This window comes from Hypanus sabinus, chromosome 16, assembly GCF_030144855.1.
Source record: "Hypanus sabinus isolate sHypSab1 chromosome 16, sHypSab1.hap1, whole genome shotgun sequence".
Classification (NCBI taxonomy): domain Eukaryota; kingdom Metazoa; phylum Chordata; class Chondrichthyes; order Myliobatiformes; family Dasyatidae; genus Hypanus; species Hypanus sabinus.
Window position 1 is genome coordinate 43,478,186 of NC_082721.1, and position 19,366 is coordinate 43,497,551.

The window sequence follows — 19,366 nt, forward strand, 5'->3', positions numbered from 1 at the left end:
GTGTAGTTAATATTCAGTATTCTTTGTATAATCTTTTATTTATTTCAGTACATACATAGTTTAACTGAGCATTCTCATTTGTTTAAATAAATAATTATGAGAAATACGTGAACTGCATTGGTCAAAAAACTACACATAATAGATGCACTCCTGGCTTAAAGTAAAACATGTAATTAGACTGATGTTTTGGACTTCTGTGACTTCCTTTGAATTAGTTTAAAAGTACAAAATGCCGTCCTCACTCTGGATAGCATCTTAATATGTGGTTGCCTCAGAATGTGCGTGGCACCAATGTAAGTGGCTACCAACAAGAAATTTCAAACATACAAATTCCATTACAGATGAAAAAAATCATAAACAATAGTTACAATATAAATGAGTTTACTAAGACATAAACCATACAATATATGTATGAACATGGTAAGTCTAAATATTTCATAATATATGATATAAAAAAACAGAAAAAAGAAAGAAAAAAATAAAAAAAATGCAAAATTAGTTAATCTACTAATCTAATAACTAATAACTAATAAAGAAGAAAATAGAAGCAAAAAAAGAAAAAAAGGCAAAAAAAAGGGGGGCTGTTTATAATATCTCACAAGAATAAATATTCATCAATGCTGCCACTTCCGGTCCTCTCAACATACATAAGCTAAAAGCTGGGATATCAAATGAACTTGGAACAGGGTCATATTACATCATATGAAAATGTTGAATAAATGGTCTTCATAACTTTTCAAATTTAATAGAAGTCTCAAAAACACCACTTCTAATTTTTTCTAAATATAAACATAACCTAGTTTGAGAGAACCAATTAAATACAGTGGGAGGATTAATTTCCTTCCAATTCAACAATATAGATCTTCTAGCCATCAGAGTTAGAAATGCAATCATTCGACAGGCAGAAGAAGATAAATGCAGTGAGTCTAACATTGGTAAACCAAAAATTGCGGTAATAGGATGAGGTTGCAAATCAATATTCAAAACCGCAGAAATAATATCAAAAATATGTTTCCAATATTTTTCCAAAAATGAACAAGACTAAAACATATGAGTTAAAGAAGCAATTTCAGATTGACATCTATCACAGATAGGACTAAAATAGAGTAAAAATACAGATAGAGTAAAAATGAGCTAATTTATCTTTGGACATATGGGCCCTATGTACGACCTTAAATTGTATTAATGAATGTTTGGCACATATCGATGATGTATTAACTAATTGAAGAATTCTATCCCAATTCTCACCAGAAATAATAAGGTTAAGCTCTCTTTCCCAATCCTTTTTGGTCTTATAAAGGGGCTCTGAATGTATCTTCATAATTATATTATAAAGTTTTGAAATAAGCCCTTTTTGAAAAGAGTCTAATTCAAATAAACACTCCAAAATATCTGAAGGCACAAAATTTGGAAACGTAGGGAGTACAGAACTTAAAAAATGTCTAATCTGTAAATATCTAAAAAAATGAAATCTAGGCAAGTTATATTTGTTGGATAATTGCTCAAAAGACATAAAACAATTGTCCAAAAATAAATCAGAAAATCTTAGTAATCCCTTAGTTTTCCAAGCCGAATAAGCTTGATCTATAATGGAAGGGTGGAAAAAACAATTAGATACAATAGGACTATTTAAAACGAATTGAGTCAACCCAAAAAATCTCCGAAATTGAAACCATATATGTAAAATATGTTTAACTATCGGGTTGTCAATTCGTTTCGGCAATTTAGAAAGAGCAAAAGGGAGAGAAGTCCCTAAAATAAAACCCAGAGCATAAGCTGATACTGATTTAGTTTCTAAACTCACCCAACGAGGGCCGAAAGATCCACCCCAATCTTTCAACCAGCTTAACAAGTATCTAATATTAACTGCCCAATAATAAAATCTGAAATTAGGTAATGCTAACCCGCCTTCCTTTTTTGTCTTCTGTAAATATATTTTACCTAACCTGGGATTTTTATTCTGCCATATATATGAGGAAATTTTTGAATCAACATCAGTAAAAAAAGATTTCAGAATAAAAATTGGTATCGCTTGAAAAGTATATAAAAATTTAGGTAAAATAACCATCTTAATAGCATGAATCCTACCTATTAGGGATAAAGATAATGGTGACCACTTAGTAAACAAACCTTTAATCTGATCAATTAAGGGTAAAAAATTAAATCTAAATAAATCTTTATGGTTTTTTGTGATTTTGATCCCTAAATAAATAAAAGAATCATTAACTAATTTAAAAGGTAAATTTCCATAAATTGGGACTATGAGGTTCTTTCTGTTCCCGGTGTTGTGAAGAATGTGTCTTGCCCTGTTACCGCATAATGCCGTACTACCTTTACTTTGTGGAAAAAGTTCTTCTAGATCAACACTTTTGACTATAGGCCCACCAGTCATTGGTCGAAACAGACCGTCCTACAGACACCACAGTAAAAGGACTTGGTGTGTACAGTGGGTTGTTCGCTGAGCAGACTTCTCAGACCCTTTCGCAGAACTTCTCATCGCCAGACCTCCTCACAAGGCACCAAGACCGCATGGAAAGCTGAGTGAGGAGCTCTCACAGTCAGATCCTTCATATATGCCTGGAACATCACTGCAGCTGTGCGTTCTATGTGAGAGGACTCTTGTTGGGATCACACCGTCACTCCCTTCTTTGTGGACTGTGGGGTTACGAAGAAGTTATGAAGAAAAGTGCTAGGGTCTGCTTCACAGTTCATTCCAAGCAGCAGCCTGCTGGGAAACTGTCTGATCTACAGACCGTTCCCACGGTCCCATCATGAGACAGATTATCAAGTGCTGCTGAAAGATTATGAACTTGGTGAAATACACCCTTTAGTCTGCACAAAAGCAGTTGGGCTGGTCATCAAGATGTTGATGGAGGAATGCAGCCAATAGGTACATTTCAGGCAGCAGGAGTATGTACTGAGGATGCATTGAAGCTTGGTGCAGCCACCACAAAGGGTTGGTGGGGAAGGGCCACATTGCAGGGATAGGGGGGTGGCTGGTTTGACGAGGAGGCTCCTCAATTATTGCAGCAAGGATACGATCCAGTGGGGCTATATTATTTGAAACGCTTTTAATGCATTTTCTTAGAATAACAAGGCATTGCACGGTTTACTCTTGTAAACATTTTAAATTATGAATATATTTTATTTTGGTAAAAATGCCTTGCCTATATCATCCGAACTGGCTCTGTCCATCTCCAGTGCCAGACTGTGTCCTTTGCTGTGGCCTGCCAACCCAACTCATTTTTTACAGCCAGTTATAGAAGGCCTTCACCAAAATCCTTCTCTGGATACCATTGGATGGGCAAAAATTATACACATAATCAAGAATGTGGAATCCCTGAGGTTGACCAGAGTACCAGGATCTGAAGGAATGCTCAGGTAGGAAATGCAGAACAGGAGGTAATGTCCCAGTGAATTTATACATGCATTTATCTTCTTTGAATACCCAGGAAAATAAATAAGTCTGTTGAATAAGTCAGGCAATATGTCATCAAATAGTCTGAAGGGGAATCTCAGTTCTATTGGAATGGAAACCCAGATGATGGCGATCATCCTGCAACTAAAGTGATTGCATGCAGTGGTGAGACTGGGATATCACCAGACAGACAGAAGAGCAGGTAAACGGGTCAGGAGACCCCTGAAGGTAACTTGCACTCTAACTATATGATATTCAGAGTACCGATTGGGGATATTATTTCTCTAGGTACAGAGGCATGGCCAGACATATGCATTCATTGTGCAGGCAGAGAATCAGGAAGAGGATCACTGGTGCATCTCAAACCCTGCTCAAACCCTCTGGTGAAGAGTAAACCTGCAACCTCAAGGTCAGTGAAGAAATGGTTGGGGGAGGCTTATGAAGCACTCCAGGATTGTTTTGAGGCAACAGACTGGCAGGCACTTTGAGAGCCACATGGAGAGAACATTGACGGGCTCACACAGTGCATCACTCGTTACATCAACTTCTGTGTGGACTGCAATGTCCGCAAGAACTGTTCTTTGTTATTCAAACAACAAGCCATGGATATCAAAGGACATTAAGGACGTCCTGAATGCTAAAAAGAGGGCATTTAGAGGTGGAAATAGGGAGGAGCTGAGGACAATACAGAGGGACCTGAAAGCCAAGATCAGGAAGGCTAAAGACAGGTATAGGAGGAAGCTTGAGTGGAAACTCCAGCAGAACAACATGAGTGAGGTCTGGAGTGGGATCAGGACCATCAGTGGGTTCCGGCAAACTAGCAACAGAGGGGCTGAAGGCAGTGTGGACAGGGCCAATAAACTTACCCTGTTCTTCAACAGATTTGTCACTGAGGCCCCTGCCCATCCCCCACATGAATCATCTGTTGTTGACCCCCAACCAACACATACTCCACTCTCCCCTCCTAAGCCTCCACACAACCCCCCACCCTGCTCTCGTGACTACACCCCTCCCACACCTGAAACCACCATGGTGGGCTTCACAGCTGAACAGGTGAGAAGACAGCTGAACTGTCTCCACCCAAGCAAGTCTGCAGGCCCAGATGGTGTCAGCCCCAGTGTGCTCAAAGACTGCGCCCCCTAGCTATGTGGAGTGCTTCACCATGCCTTCAACCTGAGCTTCAGACTCCAGAGGGTTTCTGTGCTGTGGAAGTCATCCTGCCTCGTCCCTGTACCGAAGACGTCGCGCCTCAGTGGCTCCAATGACTACAGACCGGTGGCATTGACCTCCCACTTCATGGAGACCCTGGAGAGACTTGTTCTAGAGCAGCTCCGGCCTATGGTTAGGCCACACTTAGACCCCCTCCAGTTCACCTACCAGCCCTGACTAGGAGTTGAGGATGCCATTGTCTGCCTGCTGAACTGTGTCTGCATCCACCTGGACAAGCTGGCGAGCACTGTGAGGGTCATGATTTTTGACTTCTCCAGTGTGTTCAACACCATCCGCCCTGCTCTGCTGGGTGAGAAGCTGACAGTGATGCAGGTGGATGCTTCCCTGGTGTCATGGATTATTGATTACATGACTCCAGACCGCAGTATGTGCGCTTGCAACACCGTCTGTCAGACAGAGGGGTCAGCAGCACTGGGGCTCCACAGGGACTGTCCTTTCTCCCTTTCCCTTCACCATCTACACCTCAGACTTCAACTACTGCACAGAGTCTTGCCATCTTCAGAAGTTTTCTGATGACTTTGTCATTGTTGGATGCATCAGCAAGGGAGATGAGGCTGAGTACAGGGTTACGGTGGGAAACTTTTGTCACATGGTGTGAGCAGAATCATCTGCAGCTTAATATGAATAAGACTAAGGAGCTGGTGGTGGACCTGAGGAGGGCTAAGGCACCAGAGAACCCTGTTTCCATCCAAGGGGTCGTTGTGGACATGGTGGAGGATTACAAATACCTGGGGATACGAATTGACAAAAATCTGGACTGGTCAAGGAATACTGAGGCTGTCTACAAGAAGAGTCAGACCCGTCTCTATTTCCTGAGCAGACTGAGGTCCTTTAACATCTGCCAGACAATGCTGAGGATGCTCTACGAGTCTGTGGTGGCCAGTGCTATCATGTTTGCTGTTGTGTGCTGGGGCAGCAGGCTGAGGGAAGCAGACACCAACAGAATCAACAAACTCATTCGTAAGGCCAGTGATGTTGTTGGAGTGGAACTGGACTCTCTGATGGTGGTGTCTGAAAAAAGGCTGCTGTCCAAGTTGCATGCTATCTTGGACAATGATTCCCATCCGCTCCATAATGTACTGGTTAAGCACAGGAGTACAGTCCGCCACAGATTCATTCCACTGAGTTGTAACACGGAGCGTCATAGGAAGTCATTCCTGCTTGTGGCTGTCAAACTTTACAACTCCTCCCTCGGAGTATCAGACACCCTGAGCCAATAGGCTGGTCCTAGACTTATTTCCACTAGGCATGGTTAACTTATTATTATTTAATTATTTATGATTTATACTGCTATATTTCTATACTATTCTTGGTTGGTGCAGCTGTAACAAAACCCAATTTCCCCCGGGATCAATAAAGTATGTCTGTCTGTCTTCGTTTGTAGAGCAGAATATCAAACTGTACGTGAAAGTAATAGGACTCTTCCCACAAGCCAATCATGGTGTCAAAATAAACTAAACCAATCTGCTTCCACCAGGTCTATATCCCTGCTATATTCCTTTGGATGCTGCAGTTTCCTTCCACATGTCAAAGACGTGCAGTTTGATAGATAACTATCTGTTGTAAGTTTCTCCATGTATGTGTTGTTGACTGGTACAATCTAAGGGAAGTTGAATGGAATGTTATGGTAAGGGAATGGAATGGGATTAGTGAATGGTTAGCTTAAGTATACGCTCGATGGCCAGCACTGACACGTTGGGCTGAAGGGCCTGGTTCCATGCCATATGAATGCCACATATTACATGGTGAATGTAAAGCAGAATATTGCAAACAGCCAGAATCTAATCAGGTAGTAGGAACATTCGGTAGCAGAAGAAGAATGGTGATTAATTCCCCTGCTTCACTTTGTGGGTGTAGTAAAGTGCAGATAAATGATTGTCTGAATAGATAATGCAGAAGGGTGTCTGGAGACCCATGGGTGATTAGGATCTGTTCATGTGTGTGTATGGAAGGAGGAGGTGTATTGGTGCAGACAGTTCAGGCCGGACAGAGAGCCCAGAGCTGTGACCAGCATTGTGTAAAGCAGATGGAAGATAAAAAGGTTTAAAAAGGAATAAGGTGAGATAAATATCTCCAGAACTAAAATAAACATTTTTATAGAAAGGACAAAATAATAATAAAATATAAGAAGCTTCACACAAGATTTATGGGATGGGCAAATTTAAGATGTTAATGAAACAAAACTGATGAACTGTGTGCTGATGATATTGTGATAACTTACATCTATTCAGCTTTTGTGGGATCTGAAGCAGCGAATTAGGTTAAGGTGAGAACCAAATACTCTTTTGGGGTTGAGGCAGGAGGAGGTCAACAGGCGAGGAGAGTGCAGTCTGTGAGAATTTCTGCTTTCTCCACTGCTGATATAGGACTGCAATGTACTCTGGACCCATGGGGTTGAGGTTCATCCTTTTCAAAACCAAATGTTCCTTTTCAACTATATTGGTCATAGGCCAGAGAGTCTCCAGAATTCAGTGAGGATGTTGCATTTCTTCAAAGAGGCTTTGAACACATGTTTGAATCTTATTTTCTATTCATGAGGCAAACGCTTCCCATGGCAGAGCTTGGAATACTGGAGATATTTCAATAGTATGGCCTCAGGTATATGAACAACCTTCCCTGTCCAATATACAGAGCTCCATGTAACCATGGACTTAGAACTGCAAGTTTTGGCCTGGGAAGACTGACATTAGTTCAACTGTCCCTGCAGAGAATTTTGAGGAGATTCTGTTGGTGGTGCTTTATTGTGCATTAAGATGCCTTCTGTAATTCAGATAGAGCTCAGATGTATCTGAAAAGATTGTGAACTGGCTTCCCTGGAGAATTGTGAGTTATGTGACAGTTGAGTAGAAGGTTAATTCTGTTGTATAAAAGGGTATGCAATTCTATGTGTATGTATAAATGCTGGAATTACATGCAGAAAGCAGACTGGCTACTGAGTTTGGGAAACTTTGGACCAAATGTGCAGGCATGTTGGTTGAAGAGTCTCCTGTTAGTTTTGGGGATTAACTACACTCATTCAGAAATGTTGATGGAGGTGTGGTGCAACATAGGACCAAGACAGTCTGAGAAAAGTGAACAGGAAAGTCTGCAAGTTTGATACTGGTCTTCACAAAGAATGACTCTGTTGTTAAATATTTTTAGAGCAAATGTAAGATAGAATTGAATTTGACCGTGAACCAAATTTGGGAAGTATGTTCTATAGACCCTTCTGATTGATGGAGTCAGAGCAGTATTTGGACAGTGAAGGTCATGTCCCCTCTTCTGTGGATGAATTAATTTCACACTGTGATTCAGGAAGTAGTTCTATGGTTTCTGATGAATGTGATTGAGGAGGAGTCTGGCATTTACTCCCCCTGTGATGGTGAGTCAGGTGACTGCTCTGTAGTTACCACAGTTGGATTTGTTTCTATGACAATCTATGCCTGTGAACATCTTGAAATATTGGTTAATAAATTGTAATGGTGGTGAAGATTTGCTGGGCCATGGATGACTGAAACTATTTGTTTGTCAAAACACACAGGGGGACACTGATCAGTTGGATAAGTGGGTGAAGCAATGACAAACTTTGTTCAATCCAGATAGCTATAATGTTTTTGTTTTTTGTGTTCTTCATTTTGTGCCATGTAAGATGTGGCAATCATGGTCTTTCCATGACCATGATTGTTCTTGGCAAATATTTCTTCAGATGTGGTCTGTCATTGCCTTCTTCTAGACAGTGTTCTTCCAAGCTGAGTGACCCCAGCTGTGAGCAAAGCCTTTCAGAGATTATCTGCCTGGAATCAGTGGTAGCATATCCTGGAGTTGTGATATGTACCAGCTGCTCATAATAGCATCCATCAGCTGCTCCCAAGGCTTCTCATGACCATGATTGGGGGGTGGGGGTGTTAGGTAGCAGTTATATCTTGCCCAAAGATGACTTGCAAGCTAACAGAGGGAACAAGTGGCACATGTCTCATTCGTTAGAGAGGTATTTCCACCTTGCCACAAAGGTATTATGCTTTGAGAAATAATACTAGGGTAGAACATTCACAGAAAATGGACGGCCTCTGTTGAGTGTTATGGAATAGAAAGACCTAGGGGCAAAATTACATTGTGTTCTGAATGTCGTCACAGCAATAAATGATTGAAAAGAAGTCATTTGGCACACTGGTCAAATTAGTTAGGCTACCAAATATAGGATTCAGGACACTATATTACCATTAAAATGTCTTGGGTGAGGCTGTACCGGGAATATTGTGTACAGTGTTCATCACCCTCTTATTGGAACAACATCATTAAACTACAAAGAAAGCAGAGAATCTCTGAGAATATTGGTAAAATCTGAGGGCTATAGGAGGAGGTTGGGTGGGTGGGGATATTTTCCTTAAAGTGTAGGAGAATGATGTGTGGACTTACAAAGTTATAAAAAATGAAGTTTGAATATAGATAGGGGAAATCCAGAGGTCCTTTTCCAACTGATGGGGAAGTAAACACTAGAGGGCCTAGGTTGAAAGTGAAAGTGAAAAAAATTAAAAGGGACCTGAGTGTGTATATGTAGAGTGCAGAGTGTATATGGAAAGAGCTTTCAGAGGCAGGTATAATAACAACAAGATCTGGTGATGTGTATCTGCATCTAAAATGGATACAGCAATAAAATAGAGAGTAGCAGTAATAGGTTATTTATCAGACTGGAGATAGGTGTGAGTGAGTACTTCAGTGATGATTATGAGGACTACTCTTTTGTCTATTTCTATTAATGAGTTGCGCTTGGGTTCAGTGGACTCGACCTTCACATCTGTCGGTGGTACAAAACTGAGAGGCACAGTGAAGTCTGAGGGTGACAGAAATAGAAATTAAGGAGGCAGTGGAAGGCTGGTGAAGTGGTGGAACAGGTGGCAGAGAGAGACATGGACACAGTGAAATTAGGAAGTGTAATAGGCTATTCAGCCCCTTGGACTTACTGTCTCATTTGACATGTTCATTGCTGATCAGCTACTTCATAACTTCTTCCCAACATCTCCAGATTCCTTAATTGAATCAGCACTTAGAAATGTATCCACCTTCTTCTTGGATATTTTAATGACATGTGCTCCACCTCTTGTTTCTGCCTCTTTGGTCATTGATGATATCTTACTCGGAATGGTTCTCTCCAGTCCTACTGAGAATTTTAAAAATTACTGTGAGAACCTCTCATTTCTCTTTACTTGAGTGAATATTGGTCTTTCCAGCAAATTCTCATTTCATAAAGAAATATTGAATGTAACAAGGATACAGAATGTACTCTGGTTGGGAACCTCATTGTCCATCACTGGATCTGACTTGGATTCCCACCACTACAAAATGACTTTGTATGAAGTTATGTATCTGCCACATTGGATCTAGGTAGTGAGTGAAATTACTTGGCATTTGGCATCTTAGCTTCCCGAACAGATACAAGACTCTTCTCTACTTGTCAATGGGGAAAAATACACAAAATTGTTCTATTCAGCAAAAGCAGCACAAATCCAATCCAGCTAATTACTATATTTTTAGTTGATTCTCACTCATCAGCAAAGGTAGAATGTTTGATGGACACTGGTATTAAAAGTCATTTACACAGCAATAATTTCATAAATGAACCACACATTGATTTTCACAGAAACATTTGGCTTTATATATTCAGACAGGGCAGATGGAGATAGAAGTGCCAATAAATAAAGGGAATTCATATTAAAGAATGTGTATATTTCCAAAGGAATTATATAGTAGTGTTTTTAATTGCCCCAGTGTGGACTGGGTTTGCCTCAGGGAGCATATTTGTTTTGAGCTCTTTGGGGCGTGTGCAGGGATCCAGAGAGCATTGGACTCTGTTTTCGAGAGCACCTGAATTTGTTAATTGTTGTCTCAACAAGAATCATTAATTGTTGGTGCTTTCTGTTTAATCTTGCTAGGATTATTCTGACTGGTCCATAGTCAGCATGGTTGTATTTGTAGGAAAACATGTACAAATAATTGATTGAATTTTCAGGTATAACGAGAGATTGGATCAAATGAGTTTGTTTCCTGTGAACTTGGAGAGGTCAAGTATAAGAGTTGATAGAGGGATACAAAATTATGAGGGGGAGAAAGTGTAGATTTAAGGATATTTTTCCAGTGGATCGAGAGCCTTAAACTAGTGAGGCAAGAGTTTTATAGGAAACCTGAGGTGAACTTTCCACTTAGAAACTGGAACATGATTTGCATGGAAGTGGTAGAGGCAGGTAGAGGCAGAAAATTAAATTGTTTGGCATAGACACGATGGGCTGGAGATCCGATTTCTGTTCTGTGTAAATCTATGACTCACATTAGCCTTATTTCAAACATTGACCAAAGAGCTGAATTCTAGAGGTAAAACGAGATTGACTGCTCTCATTATCAAGGCAGAAATTGACCAATTGTAACATCAATGAGTTCCATTAACACCGAAGTTAATGGGTATCATGATGAAAGTACACCAATGGATGGAATCATAACTCACACTAAGAATAATGATGTCATTGTTGTATCTCAGTGTTCCCATTCCCAGGATGTCTCTGCAGGAGATTTTCATGGATTATATTCAAACCAACAACGTTTAAAAGCTTCACCAATGACCTTCCTTCCATTGTAGGAACAGAAGCGGTCATGTGGAGTGATGATTGCAACTCTTCAGCTCATCCACCAGTTCATAACTACATGTAGCATGTCCTGCACAACATAAAATAATTAGCTTATAAGGGGCAAGTAACGTTCAGATGACAGATGTGCCAGACTAGGGTCATGTCCAAGAAGAATATGTCAAGCTACCTACCCATGGCATTCAGTGCCATTACCATCACAATACTTTTCCACCATTTATTCTATAACGTTGAAGACAAGATCAAAATGGAATACTCTCCACTTTGGGAGATGAGTACAGGTCCAAAATCATTTCAGAAGCTGAACTCCATCTAAGACAAGGCAGGCCAATTTCCACCACCAAACATTGTAACTCCACCATAGATGGTCTGAAGCCAGAAAATGAAAGGGTGACTGTTTGTCATGGGGTTAGCAACACATCCCGTAAAAAACCTAGAGCTACAGAAAATCCAGCTGCAGCTTCAGAGACCTCATCCCTGGGTGAGGAGGGGTTTTCAAAGATGGGCAACACTGGGGTACAACTTTAAAGACTGGCCCAGGACAGTGGGCTGTGTCTGTAGCCTATGATCTAGGAGGGTGCTAGGCTTAACCAAACAAACGTTAACACTCAGTGCATCCACCACAGTGCACAATGGATGTAGAGTTGTTCATTGACAAAATGTCCTGCTATTACTTCCTGAGGTTACTCTGACAACACATACCAAATCTTGGAGCTCTACTACCAAATACATAAGGCAGAACTAGCAGGAAATTCCACCTGCAAGTTTACATCCAAGTCACAAACTATCCTAACTTGGAACTATGTAGTTAATAGATAAAAATATGTACTCTTGGACCCTAGAAAATTTTCACTAATGTGCTCTGTTAGGTAGTATTCTCACTGTTCAGCTTTTCAGAAAATGTAACTAAAACATGCATGGATTGAGCTGAAAAATGTTGTGAACATCTGTCTCTGTCTCTGTCTAAGTATCATAGCCAATATAACCATGCAGGGAAATCAATTTCAATGATTAGGAAGGAACCAGATACATATCTGAAACTGCAGGATTATGGGTAGATGGCAGGGAAATGTCATGTAATCTATAATGTGCTGGTCTGAAGTGAACAGGGCAAATACCCTCACTATTTCCAGTAACCATTCTGCTTCACTATTATTTAGCTTCTTCTGATGACCTCTGAGTCGGAGACAGTGAATTTAGCGCTGGTATCTCCCAAGTAAAACCTCTTGGCTTTTGTGTAGTTAATAAGGGAGATCATTGCCTGATAGATCCCAGTTTCATCACTTGTTTCTTTAATGTCCGGTCACTGAGCTGAAATGACAGCATCCATCTCCATTATAGCACATCTCCCTTTGTAACTCTGGATATAAATCTGGAGATGATATTGTTCAGAAGATTAATGGTTTGTCAAAAGGAGTTGCTAAATTTATGGTTACAGCTGTTTTATTAGATTTTTATCGTAGTAGTGGTCAGACAACTCCAGCAAACAAAGCAGAAAAATGGCAAAGGGATGTGAACAAATGCTTCACGTTCATATTGGAAGAGCAGTCAGATTGGTCCCTCATAAGAAATCTCAGAGCAGTGAACAATTCACACTTCACTTTGGACAATATTCAGTAGAAACAGATACACCACCAATTGCTAAACATCCACAGATAAATAGATTCAGGATTCAAGATTCAAGATTGTCATATTTAGGCACTATGAATGTGTAGCAGAATATGAAATAATTGTGACTTCAAATCTGAGGTGGCACAATAAAAAGCCAACAAAATTGAGAAAACAATAATATGAATACACGAGATAGCTCATACATATATATATAGATTGATTGAATGTCCATAATCCATAAACTGACGCTCAGTACAGGAGTGTCTGTACAGAGGGTGACTCTGATACGTAATGATAGAGTAAAGGTGGTTTGGAAGTGAGGGTTCCTGGGTGGACGTGTTGATCATCCTTATTGCTTGTGGAAATTAATTGTGTCTCAGCCTGGTCATCGTGGCATGGATGCTATGCAGCCACCTCCCAGATGGCAGTAGCGCAAACAGTCAATGATCAGGGTTGGTGGGATCCTTCATGATATTACTGGCTCTTTACCAGCATCTTTCTGCATATATGTCCTTGATGGCAGGAAGGCTGGTGCTGGTGATGCACTGGGCATACCCATTGTAAAGTTTGTTAAAATGGTCTCTACTGCACATCCGTAGAAGGGCATGGATAAAGATGTGCAGAGTATCTAGCTGAGAAGCTTGAGATGTTGGTGAGCTTTCCTGATAGTGTAGGTTGTGTTCTGGGACCATGAGAGGCTGTACAGGATGTGCTCTCTCAGGAGTTTGAAACTGTTTGCAGTTTCCAGTGCTCTGCTGCTGATGTGATGTGAGTTCTTGTGATGTCAATAATAATATTCAGGAAACATGAGGAAATCTGCAGATGCTGGAAATTCAAACAACAAACACAAAATGCTGGTGGAACGCAGCAGGCCAGGCAGCACTTATAGGGAGAAGCACTGTCAACGTTTCGGGCAATGTCGACAGCGATTCTCCCTATGAATGCTGCCTGGCCTGCTGTGTTCCACCAGCATTTTGTGTGTGTTGTTTCAATAATAATATTTTTTGTTTTGTTGAAATTGAGGAAGGGGTCATTTGCCTGGTAGCAGGCCTCCATGTGTCAGCAGGGTGTACAGCAATGGGCTCAGCACTCACGTTGAGGTTTATGGAGACTGACAAGCAGTTGTGCCTCCTGACAATCTGAGGTCTCTTTGTTGGGAAATATATCCATTTGTACAGTGGTGCATTTAGACTGAAGAGTAGGAGTTTGTTATCCAATATCTGTGCGACAATGGTGTTGAATGCTAAACTGAAATCTCGAAAGATCATTCTGCTACACAGGTGTTTGTTTTCTAAGTGTACCGGAGCCATGTTCATGACGGATGCTACCATCTGTTGTAGAGTAGTTCTGTCGGTAAGCATATTTGTCATTGTCCATCTAGCAGGAATGGGGCTTCTGACATGTGCCATTACCAGTTAACTAATGTGAAGCATGTGGGGGAGAATGAAGTGTTGAAAGTGTCTGTGAAGAGGTCAGTGAATTGGTGTGTACCCTTCCTGAGTACTTAGCCTGGGATGTTGTCTGGCCCAGCTGCCTTATGGAGCCTGACACTCTGCAGAGTCCTTTTGATTATACAAACATAAAAGCAAGTTAAGGAAAGCTAAAACTAGAAAAATACAATGAAAGCAACAATCTGGACTTTAATCAACAGACCAGAGTCACTATCAGTATCAGAATCAGGTTTATTATCACTGGCAGATCCAATAACCTTCCCCTGTAACTCTCTCTTTTGTAAAATAAGAACTTATAAATCTTGTAAGACAGGCCATTATTAATATTTATTTAAGATAAACAGTCCAAAACATTGAAGGTGACACAACAAGAGATGGCAATGTGGAAGCGTACAGGAATGAGATAGATCACCTGCTTCAGGCATGTTGCAACAACCAACTTGCACTCAATGTTAGTCAAACCAAGTAAGTGATTATGAACTTCAGGAAGAGGAAGTTGACAGAACACATGCCAGTCCTCATTGAGGACTTTGAAAAAGTTGAGCAGTATACTTCAAAAGAAGATGAGTCAAGCAGGCAACCTCCTTCATTAAAGATCCATCACTCAGGAGATGCCCTCTCTCCATTACAATCAAGGAGGAAGTACAAGAGCTGGAAAACACACGCTGAATGTTTCAGTGATAGCTTCTTCCCCTCCACCATCAGATTCCCGAATGGACAATGAATCCATGAACACCACCACTCTTTTTGTTATTTTCCTTTAATAGTTATTTACTTTAATCTTTTATGTATATTGGCTGAAGGTCAGTTTTGGATGTGGCTGACATAATAAAGTCCTAACAATGAGAGGAAATGACAGGGCTGAGGGACAGCATAGAGCCGCTGCTCATGGCTGCACAAGAACAGATGATGAGCACAAGAGCATTAGAAGCAGGGGTCTATTACACCAGAAAAGACCCAAGATGCAGACTGTTCAAGGAATTTGCTGAAACCATCCAGCACATAGTAGCAGGATGCAAATACAAGTACAGTCAGCAAACACTAAATGGCACAATTTGCAGTAATTATGTACATGGACATCTTTGCTGAGTATGTTTTGGATGCCCCTAAATCCAAATGGGATAAACATGAGAAGAAGTGGAGAATGAGAGAGGTAAGATCCTGTGGGACTTGCAAATACAAACAGATAAGCAGCTATTGCTCAACCAATCAGACATAGTAATACTGGAGAAGGAACAGAAGAAACCAATAGTAATAGCTGTGGCAATGACTGATGGCATAATCATGGGAAGAAAGAATATGAGAAGCTGAAGGAATACGAGGGCTTAAAAGAGCAGACGGAAAGGATGTAGACTGGTAAACCTAGATCATTCCAGGTGGTGATAGGAGCACTTGGAGGTTTCAGACCTGGGTTGAGACAGTGGCTCCAAAAAATTCCAGCAATAACATCTGAAATCTTATACACATATACACACCACCCATAAGGGGTGAGAAAAATAAATATCCCTTATTGAAATTTATAATTCATTATTATTATGAATTCTAATGTAGTGCTGATGTAAAATCACAAATTTCATGACATATGAAATTAAATACATGACTGATTATAAAACTTTTCCCTCATACAGAGAATATAATTAAACACCAGATATTGATCAGACAATATTATTGTTAGCTTCCAGTGTTTCAATCATAAATTATTATTCCATATTTTTGTTAGTGTTAAAACATTAATATCATTTGTCTCTAATATTCCAATTTGTTATCAATGAACTGTGGAATATTAAGACCCTACATTTCAATCATTGATAGAATTTAACCTAAACTTCAGGATCCTTGGAATAAAAAGAGGACTATGAAAGCTATGACTATCACAAATCAGTTTAATCAAATTGGACAACATTTTGACTGGAAGAGGTCTATAATGTAACACACTGAGAAAAAGTTCCACGGGAAATTGGATATTATTGAGCAGTGTCAATGTGGGAGAAACAAATCATTTTAATAATCAATTTTATAAATAAAACATGCCTCGCCATTTGAAAAAGGAGCTTTGGTGCGGGTCATATCATCTGCTGTCTGAGTATGAAAATAGCAAACATCTGTGGCCCCGGCAGGATACAAGCTGTTATTTTACGGAGAGGGACAGCCCAGAACATTTACATTTGCATTTTCTGTCATATTATTGAAATAACATATTTTCTGTTTGACCTCATATTATTTTAAGAATTTGTCAAGCTCTTGACCTTTAATGACATTATCTCTGGTGCACTCCTTGAGTTATGGCAGGGAGAAGAAGAATTGCTTCTGAATTTGTGCCATGTTGGTTGTCAAAGCAAATTCACTCCACATATTTATTCACTGAAATCGTTGGGAAGGAAACATTAATGAGGCCTGATGGTTTAACTGTGTGACAGTGAACTCACCCTCATTACATTGCCAAAGGCTGGTTTCTTTTCAAATAAGATCAAAGGAATATAAAAATGAAGAGATTTGTAAAATATGGCTTCTGTTCACTGCCATCTACTTTACATCCTTTGGGTGATCACTTCTACCGGTACGATCATTGACAGGAGCATCTGCCACTAGTGGACTAGTGAGTTTGAGGTTAAATATGTTCCTCTCTGCTGTAGATCACTCATCACCTCTGGAAGGCTCAGACTGGAAGTTCTGTTTTCAGGACTTGGCCAACCCAATATCTGGTGGTGCAAGCAAACCACCCTTTGTGATGGTCGTTAAAGTCCTAGACAAAATTCTGTGTCCGTCCTTCTCTCACTATTTGCTGATCATGGGAAACATTAATTCATCAATGCAGGGAGGCCAGGGGATTTTAATCAGGAGGAGGTCTCCCTGTCAATGTTTCTCCTCATGTGATGAGAATTCCCAATGTCTGGATTCAATGCTCAAGGCACCATGGGATCCTTTCCCTTGCCAGCACACCAATGATGAAAAACAATAAATCATATTTGATAAGGTACTACATGCAAGGCTTATTGAGAAAATAATCAGGCGTGGGATCCAAGGGAACATTGCTTTGTGGATCCAGAACTGGCTTGCCCACAAAGGCAAAGAGTGGTTGTAGATGGGTCACCAGTCTGCATGGAGGTTGGTCACCAGTGGAGTGCCTCATGAATGTGTTCTGGGACCTTTACTGTTCATGATTTTTATAAATGGCCTGGATGAGGAAGTGGAGTGATGGGTTAGTATGTTTGTTGAAGACACAAAGGGTGGAGGTGTTGTGGATAGTGTGGCGGGCTGTCAGAAATTGCAACAGGGCATGGATAGAATGTCAAAACTGGGTTTAGATGTGGCAGTTGGAGTTCAACAGAGGTAAGTGTGAAGTGGTTCATTTTGGTAGGTCAAATATGATGGCAGAGGATAGTATTAATGGTAGAACACTCTGCAGTGTGGAGGATCAGACAGATCTTAGGGTTGGAGTCCATAGGAGACTCAAAGCAGCTATGCAGGTTGACTATGTGGTTAAGAAGGCATATGGTATATTGGCCTTAATCAATTGTGGAATTGAATTTAGGATCCAAGATGTAATGTTGCGGCTGTATAGGACCCTGGTCAGACCCCACTTGGAGTACTGTGCTCAGTTCTGGTCACCTCACTACAGGAAGGATGTGCAAGCCATACGAAGGATGCAGAGGAGATTTACAAGGATGCTGCCTGGATAGGGGAGCATGCTTTACAAAAATATGTTGAGTGAATTCGGCCTTTTCTCATTGGAGTGAAGGAGGATAGGAGGTGACCTGATAGAGGTGTACAAGATGATGAGAGGCATTGATCATGTGGATAGTCAGAGGATTTTTCCTTGGGCTGAAGTGGTTGACAGAAGAGAACATCGGTTTAAGGTGCTGGGGAGTAAGTACAGAGGAGATATCAGGGTTAAGTTTCTTACTCAGAATAGTGAGTGTGTTGAATGGGCTGCCAGCAACAGTGGTGGAGACAGATACGATATGGTCTTTGAAGAGGCTTTTCGATAGGAATGCAGCGCTTAGTAAAATAGAGGGCTATAGGTAAGCCTAGTAATTTTTGAGGTAGGGACATGTTCGGCACAACTTTGTGGGCAGAAGGGCCTGTATTGTGCTGTAGTTTCTCTATGTTTCTATAATTACCTTCAGGCTCCAATTAATCTTAAGCACTCAGGCCAAAGAAAACAGGCAAAGACAATAAGTGGTAGATCTGACATAGCTTATTCTCATAATTACATGTTGTCCTGATGCATAAAAAGGTCTCCAAAATAATTTCTCATTTACTTACACGGAATTTTTCCCTGAATCCTTTCGATTTTTTTCTGACAAAATTAGGATTATCTCAAATTCCTTGGAGAAAAGATTTTTTCTTTTCTTTTCTTTTCCCTCTCTCCCTCTCTGCTCCCTACCCCACCCTCTCTCTCTCTCTCTGACAATCTACTTCTCAGGAAAACTTTGATCTCATATCATTCATATTCTGAAGGGTGAAACAGGAGAGCAGCTTAAAATGGAATTATCTTCATTTTTAAGAGATGTTTAAGTTTCAGCTTTTAAACCAAAGGATTGATGAAGGATGTTGATGATGTAAACTCATACATTCAAACATACCCCCATCAGCCAGAAAAGCAGCAACCTGAAGATAAGGTGGCTTTGACGAGAGTGAAATGGTTTGCTGTCGATGAAGGTACACATGCATATCCCTGTATGGAAAGCAGTAGAAGATTTGCCCAAATAAATGAATAAAAGGAAAAAAACCCATTGGAAGTTAGTTTAACTCTCTGGATTTAACCTGTGTGGCATTGAAATGAAGCCACATTCTACACCTGGTTCATTTGTCTGTTCTTTTGACTGCAATAGACAGGGAAACAGGCTTATAAAATGGAATTGGACTGAATTCACCACTGCCAAATTAAACCAAATATCAGATTAACATTTTCTTCCACCCAGATTCAGTGAATGAAACTGTGGAGTGGTTACTCAGACAACCAACATGGCAAAATTTCTGAAACAATTCCCTTTCTGACTGTCACAATACAAGCAGAGCAACAACGATGATGTCCCTTT

The 19,366-nt window shown here is 40.4% G+C and overlaps 1 protein-coding gene across 1 annotated transcript in view; it reads right to left on the minus strand.

Annotated features, from left to right (window-relative positions):
• Positions 1 to 19,366, minus strand: part of LOC132406256 (immunoglobulin lambda-1 light chain-like) — a 280,487-nt gene that overhangs the window by 179,975 nt on the left and 81,146 nt on the right. The gene's annotated exons all lie outside the window — the stretch shown is intronic.